At 45.7% G+C, this 24,876-nt stretch overlaps 1 long non-coding RNA gene across 2 annotated transcripts in view; it reads right to left on the reverse strand.

Moving 5' to 3' along the window:
- The window catches only part of LOC140476632 (uncharacterized), a 45,620-nt gene that overhangs the window by 6,960 nt on the left and 13,784 nt on the right, over positions 1–24,876 (reverse strand). For both annotated transcript variants that reach the window (XR_011960541.1, XR_011960540.1), the window contains exon 3: positions 9,672–9,765. This is a non-coding gene — a long non-coding RNA (uncharacterized lncRNA). The remainder of the gene's footprint in view (positions 1–9,671; positions 9,766–24,876) is intronic.

Raw genomic sequence — 24,876 nt, forward strand, 5'->3', positions numbered from 1 at the left:
CATTGAGTTTTTCGAGAAGCACAGAGTCATAGACATGTAAACAGCTCCAGATTTTGTTGACTCACATTCCTGGGATATCAGGACTGATGGCTGAAGAGGGACTCAATCTTCGTTTAATCCTCCTTTCCTTTGGCTTTCTGAGCCGCTAACTACATCACTAATATTCTACCTCCCATTCCCTGTCCTGAATCTGACCCATCTAAGCCTACACTTTAGTTCCCATCCCCCTGCCAGACTAGTTACAAACTCACCAACAGAACTGGCAAAAGCCCCCACCAGATTTGTCTCAGCTCTGCCCAGGGGTAACCGGTCAGGCTGGTATAGGTCCCACCTCACCCAGAAACTGTCCCAGTGCCTGAAGAATCAAAACCCTTCTGTGGTACACCATTTCCCCAGCCACACACCCAGCTGATCTACCTTCTCATTCCTGCTCTCATGAGCACATGGCACTGGGAACAAGTCTGACGTTATTACATTTCAGGAGCTACATTTTAATGCATCTCTGCTCTCCCTAAGTCCAGCTTTCAGGCCCTCATCCCTCTGTTTAGCGATGTCCTTGGTATCTGTGTGTTGCACGACCATTACCCGTTTAACCTCCATCTCAAGAATGTCCTGCAGCCACTCCATGATATCATGGATCTTGGCACCAGGGAGATTACATACCATCCTCGATTCATGTCTGTGGGCACAGAAGTGCCAGGCTGTACCCCTGATTATTGAATCCCCTGTAATGATAGCCCTGCCACTCTCATTCCTCTTGTTCTGATCAGCAGAGCTCTCTGTGGTGTCATGAAGCTGGCTGATGCTGATTTCCCGAGAAGCCACCCCGCCCATTCCCGCCCTTACAGAATCCCAAGTGGTATACAGTATCTGTATGAGAAGGGGATAACAACGGGGGATTCCTGTACTCACTTCCTGAGCCTTTTACTAGATGTGATGGTCACCCATTCCCTTTCTGCCTGTGTAACCCTCACCTGCAGTGTGACTAACTCACTAAACGTGCTGTCCATAACATTCTCAGTATTGCAGATGCTCCACAGTGAGTCCACTCCCAGCTCCAGCTCTGAAAAGCAGTTTCCCAGAAGCTGCAGACGGGAACCCTTGCTGCACAAATAGCCGTCAGGGACACTGGAAGCGGCCCTTATTTCCCACATTGTGCAAGAGGAGCACACCACGGGTCTGAGGGCTCCTGTCACAACATCTCTCTACATTCATCTAGTTACTCCCATTAAGAGAATTTAAATGAGTGAGTAACCTTCCTTCACTTCAAACATGTCCATTACAATAACAAAAAAAAATCTTTACTTAAGCTGATATGTCATTCTTTAAAAACTTAAATACTCCACAGGTATCACTGACAAATTGGCTATTCCCATTGGGACTGTGAATTTCTGAAAGGCCTGAACTAAAACTGAGTTTCAGCTTCACCTTCCCCCTGTCTCACCTCACTATTTACACCCAACTCCAAAACACTCTCATTGAGCCAAGCAGCCCTCACAGTGCAGCCCTGTCATTTTCATTGTCTGCTCACACCTACACTGTACTGTTCCAATGCACCTCAATGGGAGCTCAGGACCAGCATTGCATCTTTCAATTCAGCCCTTTGTAACCCCAGATTCAAAATGGACTTCAGCAGTTTCTGAATGAACAGACAGTTGTCAGAATCTGGAACGTTCCACCTGAAATGGTGCTGGAATTTGAATCCACGAGAAATTTGCAGAGAATTGGAAGTAGGGAGTTTACAGATTAACATTATAAAGTGGATGATTGAGATTAAATCTGACAGTTCCTGCAAAAAGATGAGGTGTAATTTGGATAAATCTGTGCTCTCTCTCAGGCCAATACCTCCTTCCACAGCTGCAGGGCCAAGAATTGAACACATACCCCAAGGGTGATCCAACCATGAACTTGAACATCTTTCTGCTTTTGGCTTGACAAAAATATTGAAGATATTTTCCCACAGACAGAACAGACAAACCTTTCTCGTTCCACAGTTAAATGTCAATGATATTCAGATCCCAATGACTCCGCTGACTGTAGAAACTTGTTTATTGAGATCCCAGTCTCAATTATTCTCAATTAATATCCTATAAAATGAATTCACAAAACAAAGCTCACAGTCAGTGCAAGATGAATCGTGAAGACAAACACTTCTCTTGGTATGTGTTTGATGTGTAAATGCTCCTCTTCAAATCACCCCGCCCCCACCCAGGAAGAGGACACGTTCATGCTCCTTGCTGTACCTTGCCCCACATAAAGATGGTGGCCAGAACCCAGGACCTCTCACTGCCTGAGGCCCAAGCCATCTTCCCCTTTGCTGCAAACGTGGGACCAAGAATTTCTAATTCAGACTAACTACCTGCCCAGAGTGTAACTAAACCCTCCCAGTCTACACTGATACATTTCATCTGGTTTCTGCTGCCACTCTCCCCTTTCCGCCTCCTGCACACACCATGGGTTATCGCGGGTCCAGTGACCCTTCCTCAGAACCAATGACAGCTGGGAAAATTAGAATCCCTTCAGGAAACAGGCCCTTTGGCCCAACAATTCCACACCCACCCTCCGAAGTTTATCCCACCCAGACCCATTCTCCTATTCTATTACTCTCCATTTCCCCCGAACTAATGCACATCCCCGAACACTACGGGAACCTTAGCTGGGCCAATTCACCGAACCTACAGATCTTTGGGCTACAGGAGATAGGGGTTAAAGAGTAAATAATAGGTGTGGACAGAGCCCAAAGAGAGACAGGAACATTTGGAAAGATAAAGGAGTGGGAAGGTGGAAAGCTGTTAATGGAGGAGACAGGAACCTTCTAGCATCTCAGTGGCGGTGGTGGAAATGGCGGCTGATGATCTACATTGTGTCTGAAAAAAGACCCTGAGCTTCCCGTTGCCTGCTCTTTAACACACAAGTCTGTTCCCTGTCCAACATCTCTGTCTCATGCTTACTGCAGTGTTCCAGTGAAGCTTGATGCAAGCTGGAAGAACACTTCAGAACATACCAAATGACTTCCTATTTCAAGGACTGTAATTTCCCCTCACATGTGGTCAACAATGCCCTCCAGTGTATCTCCTCCACTTCCCACACCACTGCCCTTGAACTGATTTCAATGCACAAAGCCATGCTGACTCTCCCTAATCATTTCTTGCTTTTCCAGTGACTTGTAAATCCTGTCCCGGAGAATCCCTTCCAACAACTTCTCTGCCACTGACTTCAGGCTCACCGGTCTATAGTTCCCTGGCTTTTCCTTACCACCTTTCTCAAATAATGGCACCCATCTTCCAGCACCTCACCTGTGGCGATCGATGATACAAATATCGCAGCGAGGGGCCCAGCAAAAGCTTCCCTAGTTACCCACAAAGTTCTGGGATACACCTGATTAAATTCCAGGGATTTATCTACCTTTATGCATTTTAAGACATCCAGTACCTCCTCCTCTGTAATATATACACTTGCCAAGTTATCACTATTTATTTCTCCAACATCTCTAACTTCCATATCGCCTTTCAGTAAAAACTGACATGAAATAATTACAGAATCTCTCCCACCTCCTGCTGTTCCATAGACAGTCTTGTTGATCTTTGGGGGTCGCTATTCTCTGCCTCGTTATTCTTTTGTCTTTAGTGTATTTGTAGATTCTCTTTGGTTTCTCCTTAAACCTATTTCCCAAAGCTATCTCATGTCCCCTTTTCTGCCTCCTGGTTTCCCACGAGTATACTCCTACTGCCCTTATAGTCCTCTAGGGACTCACTCAAACAGAGTGGTCTGTACCTGCCATATCCTTTCTTCATTTTCTTGATCAGAGCCTCAATTTCTCAGGTCATGCAGCATTCTCAACACCTCCCAGCCTTGGCCTTAACAGGAACATACTATCTGCGTACTCTCATTGTCACAGGCCTATGGAGGCAATGGCAGATGATGACAGAGAAATAATAATTATCAGTAAAGAGGTATTGTTGGGAAAGCTAACAATTCATCCTTATCTCTATAATTCCTCTCTAGCCTCAGAACTAACACTATCTCTGGTATCAAAAACATCTCAATCAATGCAACATCCTCCAATCTCTAATCTCCTCCAGTCTCAACACCCTCCCTGCCTCTATCTTGTCCACCCTCACGAATCTTTGTGATGTGCCTTTCTTTAATTCCAACCTTCAGGATAACCCACTTTTATTTCAGATTCCTGAATCCTGAGCTCCACAATGTCCCACTTAACATCTGTCACATTTTCCTGCAATAAACATTAATCAATTCCGTATCATCTATTCTAATATCACCTTCTCTGACCTGGTTTCTATTGTGGCTTGTCATATTCCTATATTATCCATCTGTGGTCTACATGACAGAAAAAGGTGTTGTGGTCCATCAGGTTTTTGCTGTAAAGAAATCTCCCAGCTAACTATTTTAATTCCATTTTCCAGCACTGAGCCCATAGACCTGTCAGCCTTGGCATTGCAAGTGTGTTCCTAAATACATCGGAAATGCCATCGGGATTTCTGTCTCTCACTCACTTCCAGACTTCCAGTTTTAGTGCAACTGTTGCTCTATGATATCACCCACAGGAACACAGAGCAGCTGGGTCTGTGCGTACCAGAGATCGCCCACACATTGGGAAGGATGGCAGGGTCCCTGAGAGGGGGCACAGGAGATTTACCAGGATGGTTCAAGGAATGGGGGATTTTAGTTGCAGAATTTGTGGGGCTTTTTTAACATTAATTACTCATGTGACATGTCTGTTGCTAATACACATCAACAATAATCATCCACAATTAATAGACTGTCCTTTTCAACCTCTCCCCTTGCCTGTGCTGTGGTAACCTTCAGGTTAACCACCACCAGACATCTCTCTCTAATGAGAGAGCAGTCCTATGGTCTGGGAGGACCATGCTGACGTGATCTTTCACACAGTTATGCCACTGTCCCTCGGGGGTGGGGAGAGGGAATACTGAAGGTGGTGGATGGGAAACCACTCAGGTACAGTGCTTTACCCTGGAGGATGTTCACTTTCTTTAATATTGTTGGGTGAGGTGGGGGGGGGAGGGGGGGGGGTGCGCACTGATGCAGGCAAGTGGAGAATGTTCCAACACAACCCTGATGTGTACCTTATAGAGAGCAAACAGACATTGGGGAATCAGGGGTTTGGAAAAACTGAGAGTATTCTCCTTGTAGCAAAGGAAATTTTGGGGAGCTGTGACAGAGCGGTTTACAAAAGTTACACATTATAATATTAAACCTTACACCCGTCAGCTCATTATACAAGGATTCCAGGACAAATGTTGAAGATTTGGGAAGATCTATTGATAGGATGGTTTGTTTCAAAGAAGAACTTTTATGCAGCAAATGGTATTGATCTGGAACACAATACTCTCACACAATATGAATATCCACGTCCTGATGTATTGAGTAATTCTGTCAGTTTGGCATTACAATGACTGAGATTACCATCTGAATATCTGCCTGTAATACAAGTTGATAAAATCCGTCACTGTCAGTTCAAGTTTGAAACTCATACAATCCCCTCCTCCCAGCCCAGGAGGACTGTACACATTACCCCTAGCGGAGGTCAGCAGGCAATTCAGGGGCAAATCTGTGTGGGTTTCTATGAGTTTCCACCTTGGGACTTCATGTGACTGAACATGGGACAGAATGATCCAAGATTCAGTGAGATATGGAGAGCAGGATTTGCTTCCTTTTCTTTCCTTCCGTACTGCCGCTGAGCCTCATCAATAAGACATGGGGGTGTGAAAGGCTCATGCAGCTCGATGGGCAAGATGTCTCCATTCTGACCAAGGGGCAGCAAGCTCCTCCCAGTTATTAAACAGAGTATCCCTGAAAAGATAGCAAATGCGCATGCTTCCCACTGCCCAGTGCTCACAGTAAATATTTTGAATAATGAGGGGGGAAAATCAAGACAAGGCATAACAGGAATGTTCCAAGAGAATTATAAACAGTTTACAGAGAGATATTCACAGGAAAAGTGGGCAACAAGTTGGCAAATGGAGTATAACTTGGGATAAACTGTAGAAAGCTGCACCACAAAGGGACTGGGGGAAAATGAGCAGGAAACACAGAAAGCGAGCACACAGTTACAACAGGGAGTCAGGAAGGGGAATGGAATGTTGTCCCTTATTTCAAGGAGTTTGCAATATAAGAGTTTGGAATATATACCTTAGGGCAACTAAACAAATGGCGAGTGAGACCACATCTGGAGGAACGTGAACAGATTTGGTCGCTTTAGTTAGCGAAATAGAGCAGTTGATTGGAGGCATTTCAGAGATCCTTTGGGATGATCCCTGTTTTATAGGGATTATCCTGAAAGCAAAGGCTGAACAAGTTGGGAATCTACTCACTAGACTTTGGAAGAATGAGAGGAGATCTCTTTGAAACATACAGGATTCTGTCGAGGTTTGACAGAGTAAATATGGAAAGGATGTGTCCCATTATGGGTGAGTCTTGAACCAGATTCTGTGTCTGTCACGGAATCAAGGATTCTGTTTCAGATTTGTCAAGTTAAAGGCAACACCGACATAGGTTCGGGTTTCAGTAGCAATGGAGCTGGGGTGAGAAGGAGATAAGCAACGTTTTAGAGATTGGAATGCCTGGTGTTTGTGATTGTGTAGATGTCTGATCAGGTCACCTTGGAGTCAGATATGAGAGCAATATTGTGAAGAATGCAGTTCTGCCTCAGACATTTCCCAGTGAGAGGGAGGGACACAGCAGTAAGGGAAATGTATTTGGAATAACAACTGGGGGGGCAATGGGTTTAACAATTGCAGTGTTTCATTGGAATGAATTGCAGCTAATCGAAGCGTGGTAAGCAGTTTGATAACTGAGTAACAGTGGAGTAATGGAGACGGATGAAGGGGAGGGAGAGCTGGGCCTTGTCAGTGTACATGTGAAACCTAACACAGTGCTTTTGGGCGATGTTTCCTCCTGGCAGTGTGTAGGTGAGAAACAGGAGGGACCAAGGATAGATCCTGGGGGGACACCAAATACAAGGAATTCAGAAAGGAAAGGGAGAGTGGAGATGGAGCAGGATTTTCCAATGATGGTGAGGTCAAATATCAGTTTTTAGCAGAATGGGAGAGACGGACATAACCAGAAAAGACAGACAGATCATGGAACAATATCTGTGAATTGCAAGGGGAGGGGGGGGGGTTGCAGTGACAAGCAGGAGGATGAGAGAGAGATTTGGAATGTCCATGATTTAGCTACACTAGGGTAAATGGTCAAGATGACCTCTAATAAGGCTTGACAAGAGACTCTAGGAAATGAAAGTTTAGGACTAAAATGAGGAGCATCCTTGTGAGGCAGAATGGCTCGGTGGGCTAGTGGAGAGGGAGGGAAGAAACCGAGGCAGCTGATCGGATTATCTCAATGTTATTGACAGAGAAACTCCATGTGCTCCTCACTCTTGTTGTAGGAGGGGAGGATGGAGGAGGGAGGATAATGGACATTGTTATCGAAATAATAAAAAACAAAATCTGTGATCGTGATTCTAAAAATAAGTGAACAAACCTATCGTATTTATCATTTATCAAGAATATTAAAATAGACAACTGAAGTTCAGGTTTGAATCCCAAATTGGTACAGGGTTGCTCTGAAGTCAAGAAAAATAAAGAAACTGGAATGAAGAATCTACTGTTTGCCATGGAACCATTCGGGATGTTTTTTCTGCCATTGACAATGTCCTTGAGGGAAAGAAACCCGACAGTAGGCCAACAAATCACTCATTGTATTAATCACTGCACTGTCTCAACAAAGGACGGCATGGTGGCACAGTGGCACAGTAGTTAGCACTGCTGCCTCACAGTGCCAGAGACCCGGGTTCAATTCTTGCCTCAGGCGACTGACTGTGTAGAGTTTGCACATTCTCCCCATGTCTGCGTGGGTTTCTTCCGGGTGCTCCAGTTTCCTCCCACAGTCCAAAATGTGCAGGGTAGGTGAACTGGCCATGCTAAATTGTCCGCAGTGTTAGGTGAAGGGGTAAATGTAGGGGAATGGGTCTGGATGGGTTGCGCTTCGGCGGGTCGGTGTGGACTTGTTGGGCCGAAGGGCCTATTTCCACACTAAGTAATCTAATCTAATCTAAAAGGAATGAAACTGGATGGACCACATTACATTTACCAATGCACTAGCAAATACAACCACAAAATCAGCCCTCTTGTCCCTGCAACTTCTGCCTCACTCTGGGCCAACAAGAGCAGTGGAACTGTACTCCAGCCCAATCTGAAATCTCATGGCCTGATATCCCCCACTCAACCATTAACATAAAGCCAGGGGAATCAACCCTGGTTCAATAGTGAATACAGGAGGGCATGCCTGCAGTACCAAAAATGAGGTGCCAACCTGGTGCAGCTACAAGCAGCACAAACAACACCAAATAGAACTAAGTCATCCCATTAACAATGGATTAGATCGGAGTTCTGCAGTTCTGTCACACCTAGTCAGGAATGGTGATAGACAATTACAGCATCACAGATATCCCCACCCTTACTGATGGAGGGGTCTCACACATCCATTCCACAGATAAGAGGACAGCCTTTGCAGCAATTTTCAGCCAGCAGTGCCAATTGGATGAGCCTTCTCCATTGGTCCCTGACATCACAGATATGAATGGAAATGGTTTAAAACTCATTTCAAATCAGATCAAGAAATGGATAAGTAGTGTAAAGGCTAGGGGCCCTGCCAATATTCTGGCAATAGTACTGATGGGTGTGCTTCAGAACTTGCTGCCCACCAAGGCAAGTACTGCTCCAGCACTGGCACCTACTGACTTTGTGGAACATTGCTCAGGGATGTTCCAACACAAAAACACAGGGCAGATCCAACTCAGCCAATTCCCCTCCATCAGTCCACACTCGCTCAGCAGTGAAGTGATAGAAGGCCGATGCACCTGGTCAGGAATAACCTGCTCAGCGATGCCCAGTTTGGGTTCTGCCAGGGCCACTCAGTTCCTGAGCTTGTTACAGATTTGATTCACAAACTGACAAACAGCTGAATGAGGTGAGGATGACAGGCCAGATCCCCTCCAAGACCAGTATTTTGACTTCAGTGATATCACCTGACCTCACCACAGTCTCAGCTCATTTGCTGAAACTCTCATTCATTCCTTTTGTTAACTCTAGATTTTATTGTCTAAACCCACTCCTAGTCAGCATCCCACATTCACCCTCCCGATAATCTCAAGAATATTGAAAACTCTACTGCCGAAGTGCTCACTTGTACCAGAACTTGCTGATCAATCAAAAGACTCCCATTTATAAGCAACAATTTACTTTCGCACCTTTGAATTAATTCCTGGCTGTAATCATTCCTATCTCCCTGCATCACACATCCTTTCATATCTCAATAACTCATTTTAGTTCAGACTCTCAATGATGTGTTTATTTTTGCGTTCACCTGTGTGACTGTTTCTATCGACTCCAAGGGAACATGGTCTGGAATCCCCACTCTAACCCTCTAAGATCTACTTTCTTCCTTTAAGGCATTCTTGAAAAACTGCTTATTTAGTAATGGTTGTGGCCACTGGACACAATATTCTCCATCTGTAGCCTTATGTCAAAAGTTCTCAATAATATTTTTGTGAAATTAAAACCATGATGATTTGTACAGATATCTTCTACTCTTCAATATCACTGAGTGAATAAATCTGTAATGTCGCTTACCCAACCAGCTTCACCATACAAACTGCAGCAGTACAAGGAAGTCAAACATCACCCTCTCCACAGGCAACAAGGCTTTGGCATTGATCACTGGTTTCTGTGGAAGGAGAAATACACAGTTGATGTTTCAGGGAGTGCAATATGAATCACAGGGAATGAAAATGGTGCTGAATTTGACTGTCAGAAATTGAAGGAAAATGCACTCGCTTATTGGAAAAAAGAATTCTTGACTGTCAAAGATATTGTGGAAAAAATAATCTGATAATGGAACAGCATATGGTCAGGAGCCGGGCAGCAGTGGACAATTCATTTACATTCCTGAAGAAGGGCTTATGCTCAAAACGTCGATTCTCCTGCTCCTCGGATGCTGCCTGGCCTGCTGTGTTTTTCCAGATCTACATTTTTCAATTCATTTACAAAACAGCTGTGAAAGTAATTGTAAAATACTATTCAGACCAAAAATATACCCATGAGAGACTGAGGAAGCTAGATAATGAACAAGTGGACATCAGAGAACCCAGAGGTGAACCAGAGCAGAGTTCACTTTTATGATCCCACAGTCAAAGATGTCTAGCACAGAAACAAACTTCTTCTGTCCAACCTATGCCAACCAGATATCCTAGCTTAATCTATCTAAATTAAATCCTATCTGCCACTCCTCAGCCCATTGGCCCATCTGATCAATATCCCACTGTACTCTGAGATAACCTTCTTGATTGTCCACAATACCTCCAATTTTGGTGTCACCTGCAAACTTACTAACTAAACGGCCTCTATTCACATCCAAATCATTTAAATGAATGACGAAACAAATCCAGAAAAAAAAAGTCCATTTCTCTGGCTTTGAATGTGCTCTGTGTAAATCCTGCCCTATGACTCTTTTTACCAGGGAAGGCTGCACATACATCTCTCTGAACTTTGCCCCCAACAAAGCTGGCGGCCGCGCACGTGTCCAGTGAATCATTGCCCCGAATAAAGATGGCGGCGCTCACTCGGGCCGATTACTCAACGAGGCATTTTCCCGTTTGCTGCAAAAACGGGATTGTAAGTTTCAAATTTGTATTTTCCGATGTGCAGCAAATGATTGTAAAACCTCTCAGACCATACCAACACCATTTTCCTCCCGCTTCCTGCTGTTTATTTCTTTCCTTACCGACAGCACTCCACGCCCACCGCGAGGATGATCACGTGGTATAGTCTAGTCCCGCCCTCATTCACTGATTGGCCGGAGGACCAACTGCCCCGTCAGGTCCTCCAGCTCCGCCCCTGCCTTTCCATTGGTCCACCACTGACATCAATCACTTCTTCGGTCCAACCTGTCTACGACAACCAGATATTCTAACCTCATCTATCTAAATTAAATCCTATCTGCCTGTCCTCAGCCCACTGGCCCATCTGATCAATATCCCATTGTATTCTGAGATAACCTTCTTCATTGTCCACAATACCAACTGTTGGCTGGAGCTTGCGCACTGCTTCGTGGCTTTTGTTGCTGTTTCTCAGTTACAAGAGTGAGGGACAAAGTTAAAAATCACACAACCACCTGATGAAGGACCAGCAAAGTAGTGTTTCCAAATAAACCAGTTGGACTATAACCTGGTGTTCTCTGAATTTTAATTTTGTCCATCCTAATCCAACACCAGCACCTCCAAGTCACGAGTGAGGGAGGAATGCAAAACATAAGAACAAAAGATCGAGGAAAAGGAGAAGGCCGTCCTGCCCTTCGAGCCTGCTCTACCATTCAATAAGATCATGGCTGATCATTTTGTGGATGCAGAACCATTTACCCATGTTCTCACCGTATTCCTTAATTAATTATTTATTTTGTAAAAACAAAACTAACTTAGCTTTAAAAACTTTCATTGAACTAGCTTCAACTACTTCCCTGGGCAATGCACTCCATCGAGGTCAAGACATTCCTTCTCAATTCAATCCTAAATTTGCTGCTTCTGACCTTGTGGTGATGCCCTCTTGTCCTAGCTTCACCTGCCAGTGGAAACATCCTCTCTACTTCTATTTTATTTATTCCATTCATTATTTTATATCTATCCATTCTTCTGAATTCCAATGAATATAATCCCTATCTACTCAGTCTCTGTTAAGTCAAACCCCTCACCTCCAGAATCAACATAGTTAACCTCCTCTGCACCCCCTCCAGGGCCAGTACATCCTTGAGTACGTAAGGAGATAAAAACTGCATGCAGTACTCCAGGTATGGCCACACCAGCACCCACTGTCGTGAGAACATAACCTCTGCTTTTAAACACAATCCCATCAGCAATGAAGGACAAAATTCCATTTGCCTTCTGAATTGATTGTTATACCTGGTGACTAACCCCCCTGCAGAAGGAAGTTCAAGTGCCTCTGCATAGCAAATAATGTAACTTTTTAAAAATTCAAGTAATAGCCTTTTTATTAATGTTACTCCAACCAAAGAGTATGACTTTACATTTATGTACATAATATTCCACTTGCCAAACCATTGCCCACTCACTCTCTGTATCTCTGTTCCTCTGCAAAGTTTCCCAGTCCTCCACACACTTTGTTCTGTTACTCATCTTAGTCTCATATGTAAACTTTGACACCCTACATGTGGTCCCCAACTCCAAATCATCGGTATCAATTCTAAATAATTGCAGTCCCAACACTGATCCTAGAGGCATGCTACTAGTTACTGATTGCCAGCCAGAATAAGGCTTATTTATCCCCACTCTTTGCTTCCTGTTAGTCAACCAATCTTCTATCAAAGCTAATACTCTATCCCATGCACCCTTATATAATGCAACAGCCACTTGCGTGGCACCTTGTTGAAGGCCTTTTGGAAATCCAGGTACACTTCATCCATTGGGTCCCTGTTGTTCACCTTGTTCGAAATGTCTTCATAGGATTCCAAACGATTTGTCAAGCATGACCTGCCCTTCATGAATCCATGCTCTGTCTGCCCAATGGGACAATTTGTATCGGGATTCCCTGCTATTTCTTCCTTGATAATAGACCCAAACATCTTTCCAACTACAGAGAATAAACTAACTGGTGTAGAATTCCCTATCTTTTGTCCACTGCCTTTTCTTCCAGTCCTTCCTTTTCACTGGAATATGCCTTTGCTGAGCACTTCCTAAAATGTCTTTGAAAATCTTTCACTGCTCATCAACTGTCCCACCATAAAATCTTTGTTTCCAGTCTACTTTATCCAGGTTCTCCCTCACTCTATTTTAGTTCCCCATGTTCAAGCACAGGACCAAGGTATTAGATTTTATCTTCGCACTGGAGGAGAAAGTGAGGACTGCAGATGCTGGAGATCAGAGCTGAAAATGTGTTGCTGGAAAAGCGCAGCAGGTCAGGCAGCATCCAAGGAACAAGAGAATCGACGTTTCAGGCATAAGCCCTTCTGCAGCAATGAGGAAAGTGTGTCCAGCAGGCTAAGATAAAAGGTAGGGAGGAGGGACTTGGGGGAGGGGTGTTGGAAATGTGATAGGTGGAAGGAGGTTAAGGTGAGGGTGATAGGCCGGAGTGGGGGTGGGGCAGAGAGATCAGGAAGAAGATTGCAGGTTTGGAAGGCAGAGCTGAGTTCGAGTGATTTGACTGAGACAAGGTTGGGGGGGGGGGGGAAGAGGAAATGAGGAAACTGGAGAAATCTGAATTCATCCCTTGTGGTTGGAGGGTTCCTAGGCGGAAGATGGGGCGCTCTTCCTCCAACTTTCGTGTTGCTATGGTCTGACGATGGAGGAGTCCAATGACCTGCATGTCCTTGGTGGAGTAGGAGGGGGGGTTGAAGTGTTGAGCCATGGGGTGGTTGGGTTGGTTGGTCCAGGTGTCCCAGAGGTGTTCTCTGAAACGTTCCGCAAGTAGGTGGCCTGTCTCCCCAATATAGAGGAGGCCACATCAGGTGCAGCGGATGCAATAAATGACATGTGTGGAGGTTCAGGTGAATTTGTGGTGGATATGGAAGTATCCCTTGGGGCCTTGGAGGGAAGTAAGGGGGGAGGTGTGGGCGCAAGTTTTGCATTTCTTGCAGTTGCAGGGGAAGGTGCCGGGAGTGGAGGTTGGGTTGGTGGGGGGTGTGTACCTGACAAGGGAGTCACGGAGGAAGTGGTCTTTTCGGAATACGGATAGGGGAGGGGAGGGAAATATATCCCTGGTGGTGGGGTCAATTTGGAGGTGGCTGAAATGACGACGGATGATACGCTGTATATGGAGTTTGGTGGGGTGGTAGGTGAGGACCAGTGGGGTTCTGTCCTGGTGGTGGTTGGAGGGGCGGGGCTCAAGGGCGGAGGAGCGGGAAGTGGAGGAGATGCGGTGGAGGGCATCGTCGACCACGTCTGGGGGGAAATTGCGGTCTTTGAAGAAGGAGGCCATCTGGGTTGTACGGTATTGGAACTGGTCCTCCTGGGAGCAGATGCAGCAGAGACGAAGGAATTTGGAATATGGGATGGTGTTTTTTTTTTTACAGGGGGCAGGGTGGGAGGAGGTGTAGTCGAGGGAGCTGTGGGAGCCGGTCGGTTTATAGTAAATGTCCGTGTTGATTCGTTCGCCCGAGATAGAAATGGAAAGGTCTAGGAGGGGGAGGGAGGAGTCTGAAATGGTCCAGGTGAATTTGAGGTCGGGGTGGAAGGTGTTGGTAAAGTGGATGAACTGTTCAACCTCCTCATGGGAGCATGAGGCAGCGCTAATACAGTCATTGATGTAGCGGAGGAAAAGGTTGGGGGTGATGCCAGTGTAACTGCGGAAGATGGACTGTTCCACATATCCTACGAAGAGGCAGGCATAGCTGGGGCCAATGCGGGTGCCCTTGGCTACTCCTTTGGTTTGGAGGAAGTGGGAGGATTGGAAAGAGAAGTTGTTCAGGGTGAGGACCGGTTCAGTCAGTCGAAGGAGGGTGTCAGTGGAAGGATACTGGTTGGTACAGTGGGAAAGGAAGAAGCTGAGGGCTTTGAGTTCTTCATGATGGGGGATGGAGGTGTATAGGGACTGGTGAAGATAAGGCGTTGGGGGCCGGAGAAACGAAGATCATGGAGGAGGTGGAGGGCATGGGTGGTGTCCCGAACGTCGGTGGGGAGTTCTTGGACTAAGGGGGACAGGACCGTGTTGAGGTATGCAGAGATGAGTTCGGTGGGGCAGAATCAGGCTGAGACAATGAGTCGGCCGGGGCAGTCACGTTTGTGGATTTTGGGCAGGAGGGAGAAACTGGCGGTGGGGTTGAGGGACTATGAGGTTGGAGGCGGTGGATGGGGTGATGAGGTTATGGATGGTCTGGGAGATGATGGTTTGGTGGTGGGAGGTGGGGTCATGGTCAAGGGGGCAGCAGGAGGAGGTGTCCGCGAGCTGGCGTTTCGCCTCAACGGTGTAAAGGTCAGTGTGCCAAACTACTTCCGCGCCTTCCTTGTCTGCCAGTTTGATAGTGAGGTTGGGGTTGGAACGGATGGAGTGGAGGGATGCACGTCCCGAGGGTGAGAGGTTGGAGTGGGTGAGAGGGGTGGAGAAGTTGAGGCGGTTAATGTCGCAGCGGCAGTTGGCTATGAAGAGATCGAGGGCAGGTAATTTATCTTCACACCTCTCCATATGTATTCTAACTTCAACCATACAGTGATCACTTCTTCCAAGAGGATCCCTAATTCTGAGGTCATTAATTATTCCTGTCTCATTGCACAGGGGCCAGATCTTGGATAGCTTGCTCCTTATCGTTTACATTTCATACTGTTCAAAAAGACCATCATGTATACACTTAATGAACTCCTCAAGGCTACCCTGACTGAGCTGGTTCGACCAATCTTCATGTAGATTAAAATCACCCATGGGAATAGACATGCCATTTTTATAGGCATCAGCTATTTCTTTGTTTATTGTCCATCCCAATGTGATGTTATTATTTGGCCTACACACTGCGCCTATCTTGTTAGAATTTTGAAAGCATCATTTCTGTATTTCTGTTTCCCCTAATGTACAGCAATAACAACAACTACTTGCTTTCTATGGAATCTTTCATAATGGCAAATCTCCTAAGGTGCTTCATGGATGATCAAAACATTGATTAAGGAGGATGATTTTAAAATACATCTTAAAAGAGGATAGAGAAGGTTAGGAAGGGTGTTCCACAGACTTCTGCCTTTGACAGCTCCAATTGTGGAGTGATGCAGGTGGGATGGGGTGGGTTGAAAAGGGAACGTGCAAAGGGGAAATGGAGGAGCGTAGGCAGTGCATAAGGTCTTAAGGATAGAGGAGGTTCCAGACTGAGTCTGTCTGTCATAGACAGTATGGCTGCCTCATGGAATTTCAAGCACCGCAATGGGCCCATGGATGTCTTGTTAGTCAAGGATAGTATAACGGTGGCTGAGAGAACATTTGATGAGGACTTGTCTACTGAAGTAGTGTGGGCTGAGGTTAGAAACAGGACAGGGGAGGTCACACTGCTTGGAATTTTTATAGGCTGCCACAGAGTTCCAGGGAGGGGGTAGAGAGGATTAGAAAAATTACTCTGGGTAGGAGTGAAAGTAACATGGTGGTCATTATGGGGGACTTTAACTTCCCAAACATTGACTGGAAATTCTATAATTCTAGTACGTCGGATGGATCAGTTTTTGTCCAATGTGTACAGGAGGGTTTCCTGACACAGTATGTCAAAGGGCCGACAAGAGGGGAGGCCACATTGGATCTGGTGCTTGGTCATGAACCGGACTAGGTGTTTGATTTAGGTGTAGGTGAGCACTTTGGGGAGAGTGACCATAATTCAGTTATGTTTAGATTAGCGATGAAAAGGGATAGGTATATGGTACAGGTGAAGACTTATCAATAAGGCAGTGGCAATTATAATGCGATTCTGCAAGAATTAGGATGCATAGGATGGAGGAGCGAAATGCAGTGGATGCAGACAATGGAAATGTGGAGCTGGTTTAAGGAACAGATATTGTGTGTCCTTGATAGGTATGTCCCTGTCAGGCAGGGAGGAAGTGATAAGGTAAGGGAATCGTGGTTTAGAACAGAAGTTGCATCTCTCGTTCAGAAGAAATAGGAGGCTTATGTGTTGATGACACAAATGGTACAGATGAGGCGATGGAGACTTACAGATCAGCTAGGAAGGATTTCAAGAGAGTTAAGAAGAGCAAAGAGAGGACACGAGCAGTCTTTAGTGAATAGAATAAAGGAGAACCCTAAAGCTTTCTATAGGTATGTGAGGAATAAAGGATAGGGGAGGAATAGGGCCAATCAAAGACAGAAGTGGGTAGTTGAGTGTGGACACTGTGGAAATCGGAGAGGTGCTAAACAAACATTTCTCATTGGTTTTCACTCAGGAAAATTAGAATATTGTAGATAATAATGAGGTCGAAGATGTTAGACTAGAAACGACCGAGGTTAGTTACGAACAGGTGTTATCAATTCTAGAAGGATTAAAGTAGACAAGTCCCCTGGGCTAGATGGGATTTATCCGTAGATTGTCTGGGAAGCTAAGGAGAAGATAGCAAAGAAATCGGCTTTGATAATGAGTTGTCATTGCCTACAAGTTCAGTCCCTGAGGACTGGGTGATTGCAAATGTTATGCCCTTGATCAAGAAGGGCAGTAGAGATGACCCAGGTAATTATATACCAGTGAGCCTTACTTCTGTTGTAGGAATGGGTTTGGAAAGGATTTTCAGAGACATGATTTGTAATCATCTGGCAAACAACAATATGATTTCGGATCGTCAATATGGTTTCGTCAAGGGCAGGTCATGTCTCACAAACCTCATTGAGTTTTTCGAGAAGCACAGAGTCATAGACATGTAAACAGCTCCATATTTTGTTGACTCACATTCCTGGGATGTCAGGACTGATGGCTGAAGAGGGACTCAATCTTCGTTTAATCCTCCTTTCCTTTGGCTTTCTGAGCCGCTAACTACATCACTAATATTCTACCTCCCATTCCCTGTCCTGAATCTGACCCATCTAAGCCTACACTTTAGTTGCCATCCCCCTGCCAGACTAGTTACAAACTCACCAACAGAACTGGCAAAAGCCCCCACCAGATTTGTCTCAGCTCTGCCCAGGGGTAACCGGTCAGGCTGGTATAGGTCCCACCTAACCCAGAAACAGTCCCAGTGCCTGAAGAATCAAAACCCTTCTCTGGTACACCATTTCCCCAGCCACACATCCAGCTGATCTACCTTCTCATTCCTGCTCTCATTAGCACATGGCACTGGGAATAAGTCTGACATTATTACATTTCAGGAGCTACATTTTAATGCATCTCTGCTCTCCCTATGTCCAGCTTTCAGGCCCTCATCCCTCTGTTTAGCGATGTCCTTGGTATCTGTGTGTTGCACGACCACGGCCTGTTTACACTCCAGCTCCAGAATGTCCTGCAGCCACTCCATGATATCATGGATCTTGGCACCAGGGAGATTACATACCATCCTCGATTCATGTCTGTGGGCACAGAAGTGCCAGGCTGTACCCCTGATTATTGAATCCCCTGTCACTATAGCCCTGCCACTCTCTTTCCTCTTGTTCTGATCAGCAGAGCTCTCTGTGGTGTCATGAACCTGGCTGATGCTGATTTTCCGAGAAGCCACCCCACCCATTCCTGCCCTTACAGAATCCCAAGTGTTATACAGTATCTGTATGAGAAGGGGATAACAACGGGGGACTCCTGTACTCACTTCCTGAGCCTTTTACTAGATCTGATTTTCAACCATTCCCTTTCTGCCAGTGTAACCCTCACCTGCAGTGTGACTAACTCACTAAAAGTGCTGTCCATAAAATTCTCAGTATTGTAGATGCTCCACAGTGAGTCCACTCTAAGCTCCAGCTCTGAAAGGCAGTTTCCCAGAAGCTGCAGATGGGAACCCTTCCTGCACACATAGCCGTCAGGGACACTGGAAGCGGCCCTTATGTCCCACATTGTGCAAGAGGAGCACACCACGGGTCTGAGGGCTCCTGTCACAACGTCTCTCTACATTCATCCAGTTACTCCCATTAAGAGAATTTAAATGAGTGAGTAACCTTCCTTCACTTCAAACATGTCCATTACAATAACAAAAAATATCTTTACTTAAGCTGATATGTCATACTTTAAAAACTTAAATACTCCGCAGGTATCACTGACAAATTGGCTATTCCCATTGGGACTGTGAATTTCTGAAAGGCCTGAACTAAAACTGAGTTTCAGCTTCACCTTCTCCCTGTCTCACCTCACTATTTACACCCAACTCCAAAACACTCTCATTGAGCCAAGCAGCACTCACAGTGCAGCCCTGTCATTTTCATTGTCTGCTCACACCTACACTGTACTGTTCCAATGCACCTCAATGGGAGCTCAGGACCAGCATTGCATCTTTCAATTCAGCCCTTTGTAACCCCAGAGTCAAAATGGACTTCAGCAGTTTCTGAATGAACAGACAGTTGTCAGAATCTGGAACGTTCCACCTGAAATGGTGCTGGAATTTGAATCCACCAGAAATTTGCAGAGAATTGGAAGTCGGGAGTTTACAGATTAACATTATAAAGTGGATGATTGAGACTAAATCTGACAGTTCCTGCAAAAAGACAAGGTGTAATTTGGATAAATCTGTGCTCCCTCTCAGGCCAATACCTCCTTCCACAGCTACAGGGCCACGAATTGAACACATACCCCAAGGGTGATCCAACCATGGACTTGAACATCTTTCTGCTTTTGGCTTGACAAAAATATTGAAGACATTTTCCCACAGACAGAACAGACAAACCTTTCTCGTTCCACAGTTAAATGCCAATGATATTCAGATCCCCATGATCCCGCTGACTGGAGAAACTTGTTTACTGAGATCCCTGTCTCAATTATCCTCAATTAATATCCTATAAACTGAATTCACAAAACAAAGCTCACAGTCAGTGCAAGATCAATAGTGAAGATAAACACTTCTCTCGGTCTGTGTTTGATGTGTAAATGCTCCTCTCACTGCCTGAGGCCCAAGCCATCTTCCCCTTTGCTGCAAACGTGGGACCAAGAGTTTCTAATTCAGACTAACGACCTGCACAGAGTGTAACTAAACCCTCCCAGTCTACACTGATACATTTCATCTGGTTTCTGCTGCCACTCTCCCCTTTCCGCCTCCTGCACACACCATGGGTTATCGCGGGTCCAGTGACCCTTCCTCAGAACCGATGACAGCTGGGAAAATTAGAATCCCTTCAGGAAACAGGCCCTTTGGCCCAACAATTCCACACCCACCCTCCGAAGTTTATCCCACCCAGACCCATTCTCCTATTCTATTACTCTCCATTTCCCCGAACTAATGCACATCCCTGAACCCTACGGGAACCTTAGCTGGGCCAATTCACCGAACCTATAGATCTTTGGACTATAGGAGATAAGGGTTAAAGATTAAATAATAGGTGGGGACAGAGCCCAAAGGGACACAGGAACATTTGGAAAGATAAAGGAGTGGGAAGGTGGAAAGCTGTTAATGGAGGAGACAGGAACCTTCTAGCATCTCAGTGGCGGTGGTGGAAATGGTGGCTGATGATCTACATTGTGCCTGCAAAAAAGACCCTGAGCTTCCAGTTGCCTGCTCTTTAACACACAAGACTGTTCCCTGTCCAACATCTCTGTCTCATGCTTACTGCAGTGTTCCAGTGAAGCTTGATGCAAGCTGGAAGAACACTTCAGAACATACCTAAATGGCTTCCTATTTCAAGGACTGCAATTTCCCCTCACATGTGGTCAACAATGCCCTCCAATGTATCTCCTCCCCTTCCCACACCACTGCCCTTGAACCCCACCCCTCCAAATGCAACAAAGATGGAATCCCACCATCCTCACCTTCCACCCATAGACAATGCATCATCCTCTGCTCTTTCCACCATCAGATCCAACCACCTGAGATATATTTCCCTCCCCACCCCTTTCAGCATTCCACAGAGACCATACCTTCTGTGACTTCCACGTTAGATCCACACTCCCCACCAACCCACCCTCCACTCCAAGCACCGTCGCTTGCCACTGCAAGAGGTGGAAAACCTGTGCCCACACCTTCCCCTCACCTCCATCCAAGGCACCACTGGATCCTCCCACATCCAGCAGAGAATTCCCTGCCCACCCAAACACCTCACCTATTGTGTCCCTTGCTCTCAGGACGCCAAATTGTGGAATATTTCAGGGAACATTTCTGGGACACATGCACCAACCAACCCCACCGCCCTGTGGCCGACCACTTTGGCTACCCCCCACCCCCTCCGCCACCACGCTGCCAAGGACATGCAAGTCCTCCATCCCAAATCCGAGCCACCCGACACTTGGAGGAAGAACACCTCACCTTCCACCTTGGGAAATTTCAACCACACAACATCAAGGTTTCCTCATCTCCCCTCCCCAAAGTTATCTCAGATTCAACCCTCCAACTCAGCACTGGCCTCTTGAACAGTCCTACCTTCCCATCTTCCTTCCCAATTATCCATTCCATCCTCTCACCACGACCCTCCATCTACAACCACCTATTGCCTCCCTAGCTCCATTCCCCCCCAACCCCAAACACCTCTCCCTATTTATCTCTCAGCCGTATTCCCCCACCCATATTTCTGATGAAGTGCTGACATGCCCAATGCATCAATTCTCCTGCTCCTTGGATGCTGCCTGACCTGCTGTGCTTTTCCAGAGCCACACTTTTACACAAACTGGAAGAACAACACCTCATCTCCCACTCAGGGACCCTGCAACCCTCTGGCTTCAACATCAAATTCAATAATTTTAGGTCCTGAACTCTCCCACGTCCTAGTGTCTTTCCCCCCTACCCCACATACCAGGCCTTGTTATTACATAGCCTACCATTACACACTACCTATGGTTAGCCACTAACAGTCCCCATAAACAGCTATTCACCCTCCCCCCGTCCGATCGTTATTCACTCCTTTGTCCAACTGCTCTTATCTCTCTCTTTGGACTCTACCCCCACTTATCATTTACTCCTTAACCCCTACCTTCTGCATAAAAACAGACTTTTTTTCTCAGTAACATCAGTTCCTGAGGAAGCGTCACTGGATCGAAAATGCGAACTTATTTCTTTTCACAGATGCTGCCAGATCTGCTGAGCTTTTCCAGAACCTTCTGGTTGTTGTGTGAGATTTACAGCATCCGAAGTTCTTTTAGTTCTAATTTACCCGGAGTATCTCATTCAGGTCCAGCAGACTGAAACAGTGTTTATCAACCTTCCCAGTCCACACTAACTCCATCTCTCTCCCAGTATCTGCTGTCTCTCCCACTCCTTCACATTCAGTCCCCCCTCACAGTGACACTGCGCCTGCAAAACTGATGGTCATGTGTTGGCCTGCTGGACCCACCCCTCATTCACTCCCATTGGCTATAGGATCACACCAACTCTCCTATTGGTCTGAAGATGTGTCAATCAGCCAGGCCCCATTGTGACCTGAGTGGTGGGATCCTCCCAGGTGCATCAGAGGCTGAGGGGTGACCTCATAGAGGTTTATAAAATCATGAGGGGCCTGGGTAGGATAAATAGACAAGGTCATTTCCCTGGGGTCAGGGAGTCCAGAATGAGAGGGCATAGGTTTAAGATGAGAGGGGAAGAATTTAAAATGGATCGGAGGGGCAATTTTTTTTTCCCACTGAGGTTGGTGCATGTATGGAATCTTCTGTCGGGAAGTGGAGGATGTTGGTACAATTAAACCATTTGGCATTTGGATGGGTATATGAATAGGAAGGGTGTAGAGTGATATGTGCCAAGTGTTGGCAAATGGGTCGAGATTAGGTTGGGATATCTGGTCAGCATGGACCAGTTTAACCAAAGGGTTTATTTTCATGCTGTACATCTCTACGGCTCTGCCCTGTGATGAGCTTCATCATTCACAGTGAATGGGTCAGTATGACAGAGCACAGGGACTGGAGGCTATTCTGCCCATTGGGGCTATACTCTCTCCCTCTGGAGATGGTGCCAGTCAGTCCCAACTCACCTCCCATTTGGACATAGTCCTCCAAATCCTTCCTTAAAAATGTTAAATTTCAAATTTGTTTTGATAATAACTACTGAATCTGCATCCAGCTGTCGGTCAATCTGTTGCAGATGCTCAGACCTTAGTGAGCAAAATAATCCTCACATTTTTCTTTGCATTATTTGCCAGTTACCTGAAAATAGTTACTAAAATTGTGATGTTAAAGATTTCTCACTCTGCCTGTCTGTAAATGAAATACCCTGGAAACAAATCAACTCCTGGTCGAAATCACTGCTTAACCTTCTCAGCTCCAAGGAGAATTATCTGACCTTCTGCTAACTCTCCATAAAAGAGAAACCTATCTTAATTTTAAGATATTAGTGCCATAGAGATGTACAGCACAGAAACAGACCCTTCAGTCCAACTTGTTCATGCCGACCAGATATCCTAAATTAATCTCGTCCCATAATCCAGCCCTTGGCCCATAGCCTTCTAAGCCTTTCCCAATCACATATCCAGTGAGATGCCTTTTAAATGTTCTAACTGTACCGGCCTCCACACTTTCTCTGGCAGCTCATTCAATACACATACTACGTTCAGCTTGAAACTTTGCCCCTAATATCCCTTTTCAATCTTTTCCCTCATGCCTGTGCTTTCTAGTTTTGGACTCACCTAAACAGGAATAAAACCCTGGCTGTTGACCCTATCCATGCCCCTCACGATTTTATCAACCTCTATGGTCACCTCTCAGCATCCGATTCTCCAGTGAAAACAGCCTCAGTCTATTCAGCCTCTCCCTTTATCTCAATCCCTCAACCTTGGCAACATCTTTGCATCTTTTCTGAATCCTTTCAAGTTTCACAATATCATTCCAATAGCGGGGAGACCAGGACTGAAAGCAGAATTCCAGAAGTGGCTGAATGAGTGTCCGGTACAGCCGCAAAATGACGTCACAACACCTGTACTCAATGCACTGACCAGTAAAGGCAAGCACACCAAACACTTTCTTCACTACCCTGCCTATCTATGATTCCACTTTCAAGGAATTATGAACTTGCACTCCAAGATCTCTTTGTTCAGCAACACTCCCTAGGACCTTCCCATTAAGTGTAGAAGTCCTGCCCTGATTTGCTTTTCCAAAATGCAGAACCTCACATATATCTAAATTAAACTGCATCTGCCACTCCTCAGCCCATTTGATCGTAGTCTCATTGTAATTTCAGTAACTTTGCTATCCATTGCACCTCCAATTTTGGTGTCTATTGTAAACCTACTAACCATAGCTCCTATATTCACATAGAAATCATTTATATAAATGGCAAAAAGCAGTGGACCCAGTACCCAGCCTGACAGCATATTGCTCATCACAGGCTTCCAGTCCAAAAAGCATCCTGCACTATGACACCGACTGCTCAGCAAGGTTAGAGCTCATGGCATACAGGGAGATCTAACTACTTGGATACAGAACTGGCTCAAAGGCAGAAGACAGAGGGTGGTGATGGAGGGTTGCTTTTCAGACTGGAGGCCTGTGACTAGTGGAGTGTTACAAGGATCACTGCTGGATCCACTACCTTTCGTCATTTATATCAATGACTTGGATGTGAACATAGGAGATCTAGTTAGTGAGATGACACCAAAACTGGAGGTGTAGTGGACAGTGAAAAAGATTACCTCAGAGTACAATGGGATCTTGATCAGATGGGGGAATGGGCTGAGGAGTGGTGTTTTGGGAAAGCAAATCTTAGCAGGACATATACACTCAGTGGTAAAGTCCTGAGGTGTGTTACTGAACAAAGAGGCCTTGGAGTGCAGGTAGATAGGATAGTGAAGGTGGCATTTGGTATGCTTGCCTTTATCGGACAATGCATTGAGTACAGGAGTTATGAGATCATGTTGCAGCTGTACAGGACATTGGTTAGGCCACTTTTGGAACGTTGCGTACAAATCTGGTCACCCTCCTATTGGAAGGATGTTGTGAAACTTGAAAGGGTTTAAAAAAGATTTACAAGAACGTTGCCAGGGTTGGAGGATTTGAGCTAGGCTGGGGGTTGAATAGAGGTTGAATAAACTGGGGCTGTATTCCCTGCAGCATCGGAGGCTGAGAGGTGATCTTATCTATGTATATAAAAACATGAGGTGCATGGATAGGATAAATAGACAAAGTCTTTTCCCTGGCGTGGGGGATCCCAGCACTAGAGGGCATAGGTTTATGGTATGAGGGGAAAGACTTTAAAGAGACTGGAGAGGCAACGTTTTCACACAGAGGGGGGTACGTGTATGGAATGAGCTGCCAGAGGAAGTGGTGGAGACCATT

The sequence above is a fragment of the Chiloscyllium punctatum genome, chromosome 4 (genome assembly GCF_047496795.1).
Source record: "Chiloscyllium punctatum isolate Juve2018m chromosome 4, sChiPun1.3, whole genome shotgun sequence".
Lineage (NCBI taxonomy): Eukaryota > Metazoa > Chordata > Chondrichthyes > Orectolobiformes > Hemiscylliidae > Chiloscyllium > Chiloscyllium punctatum.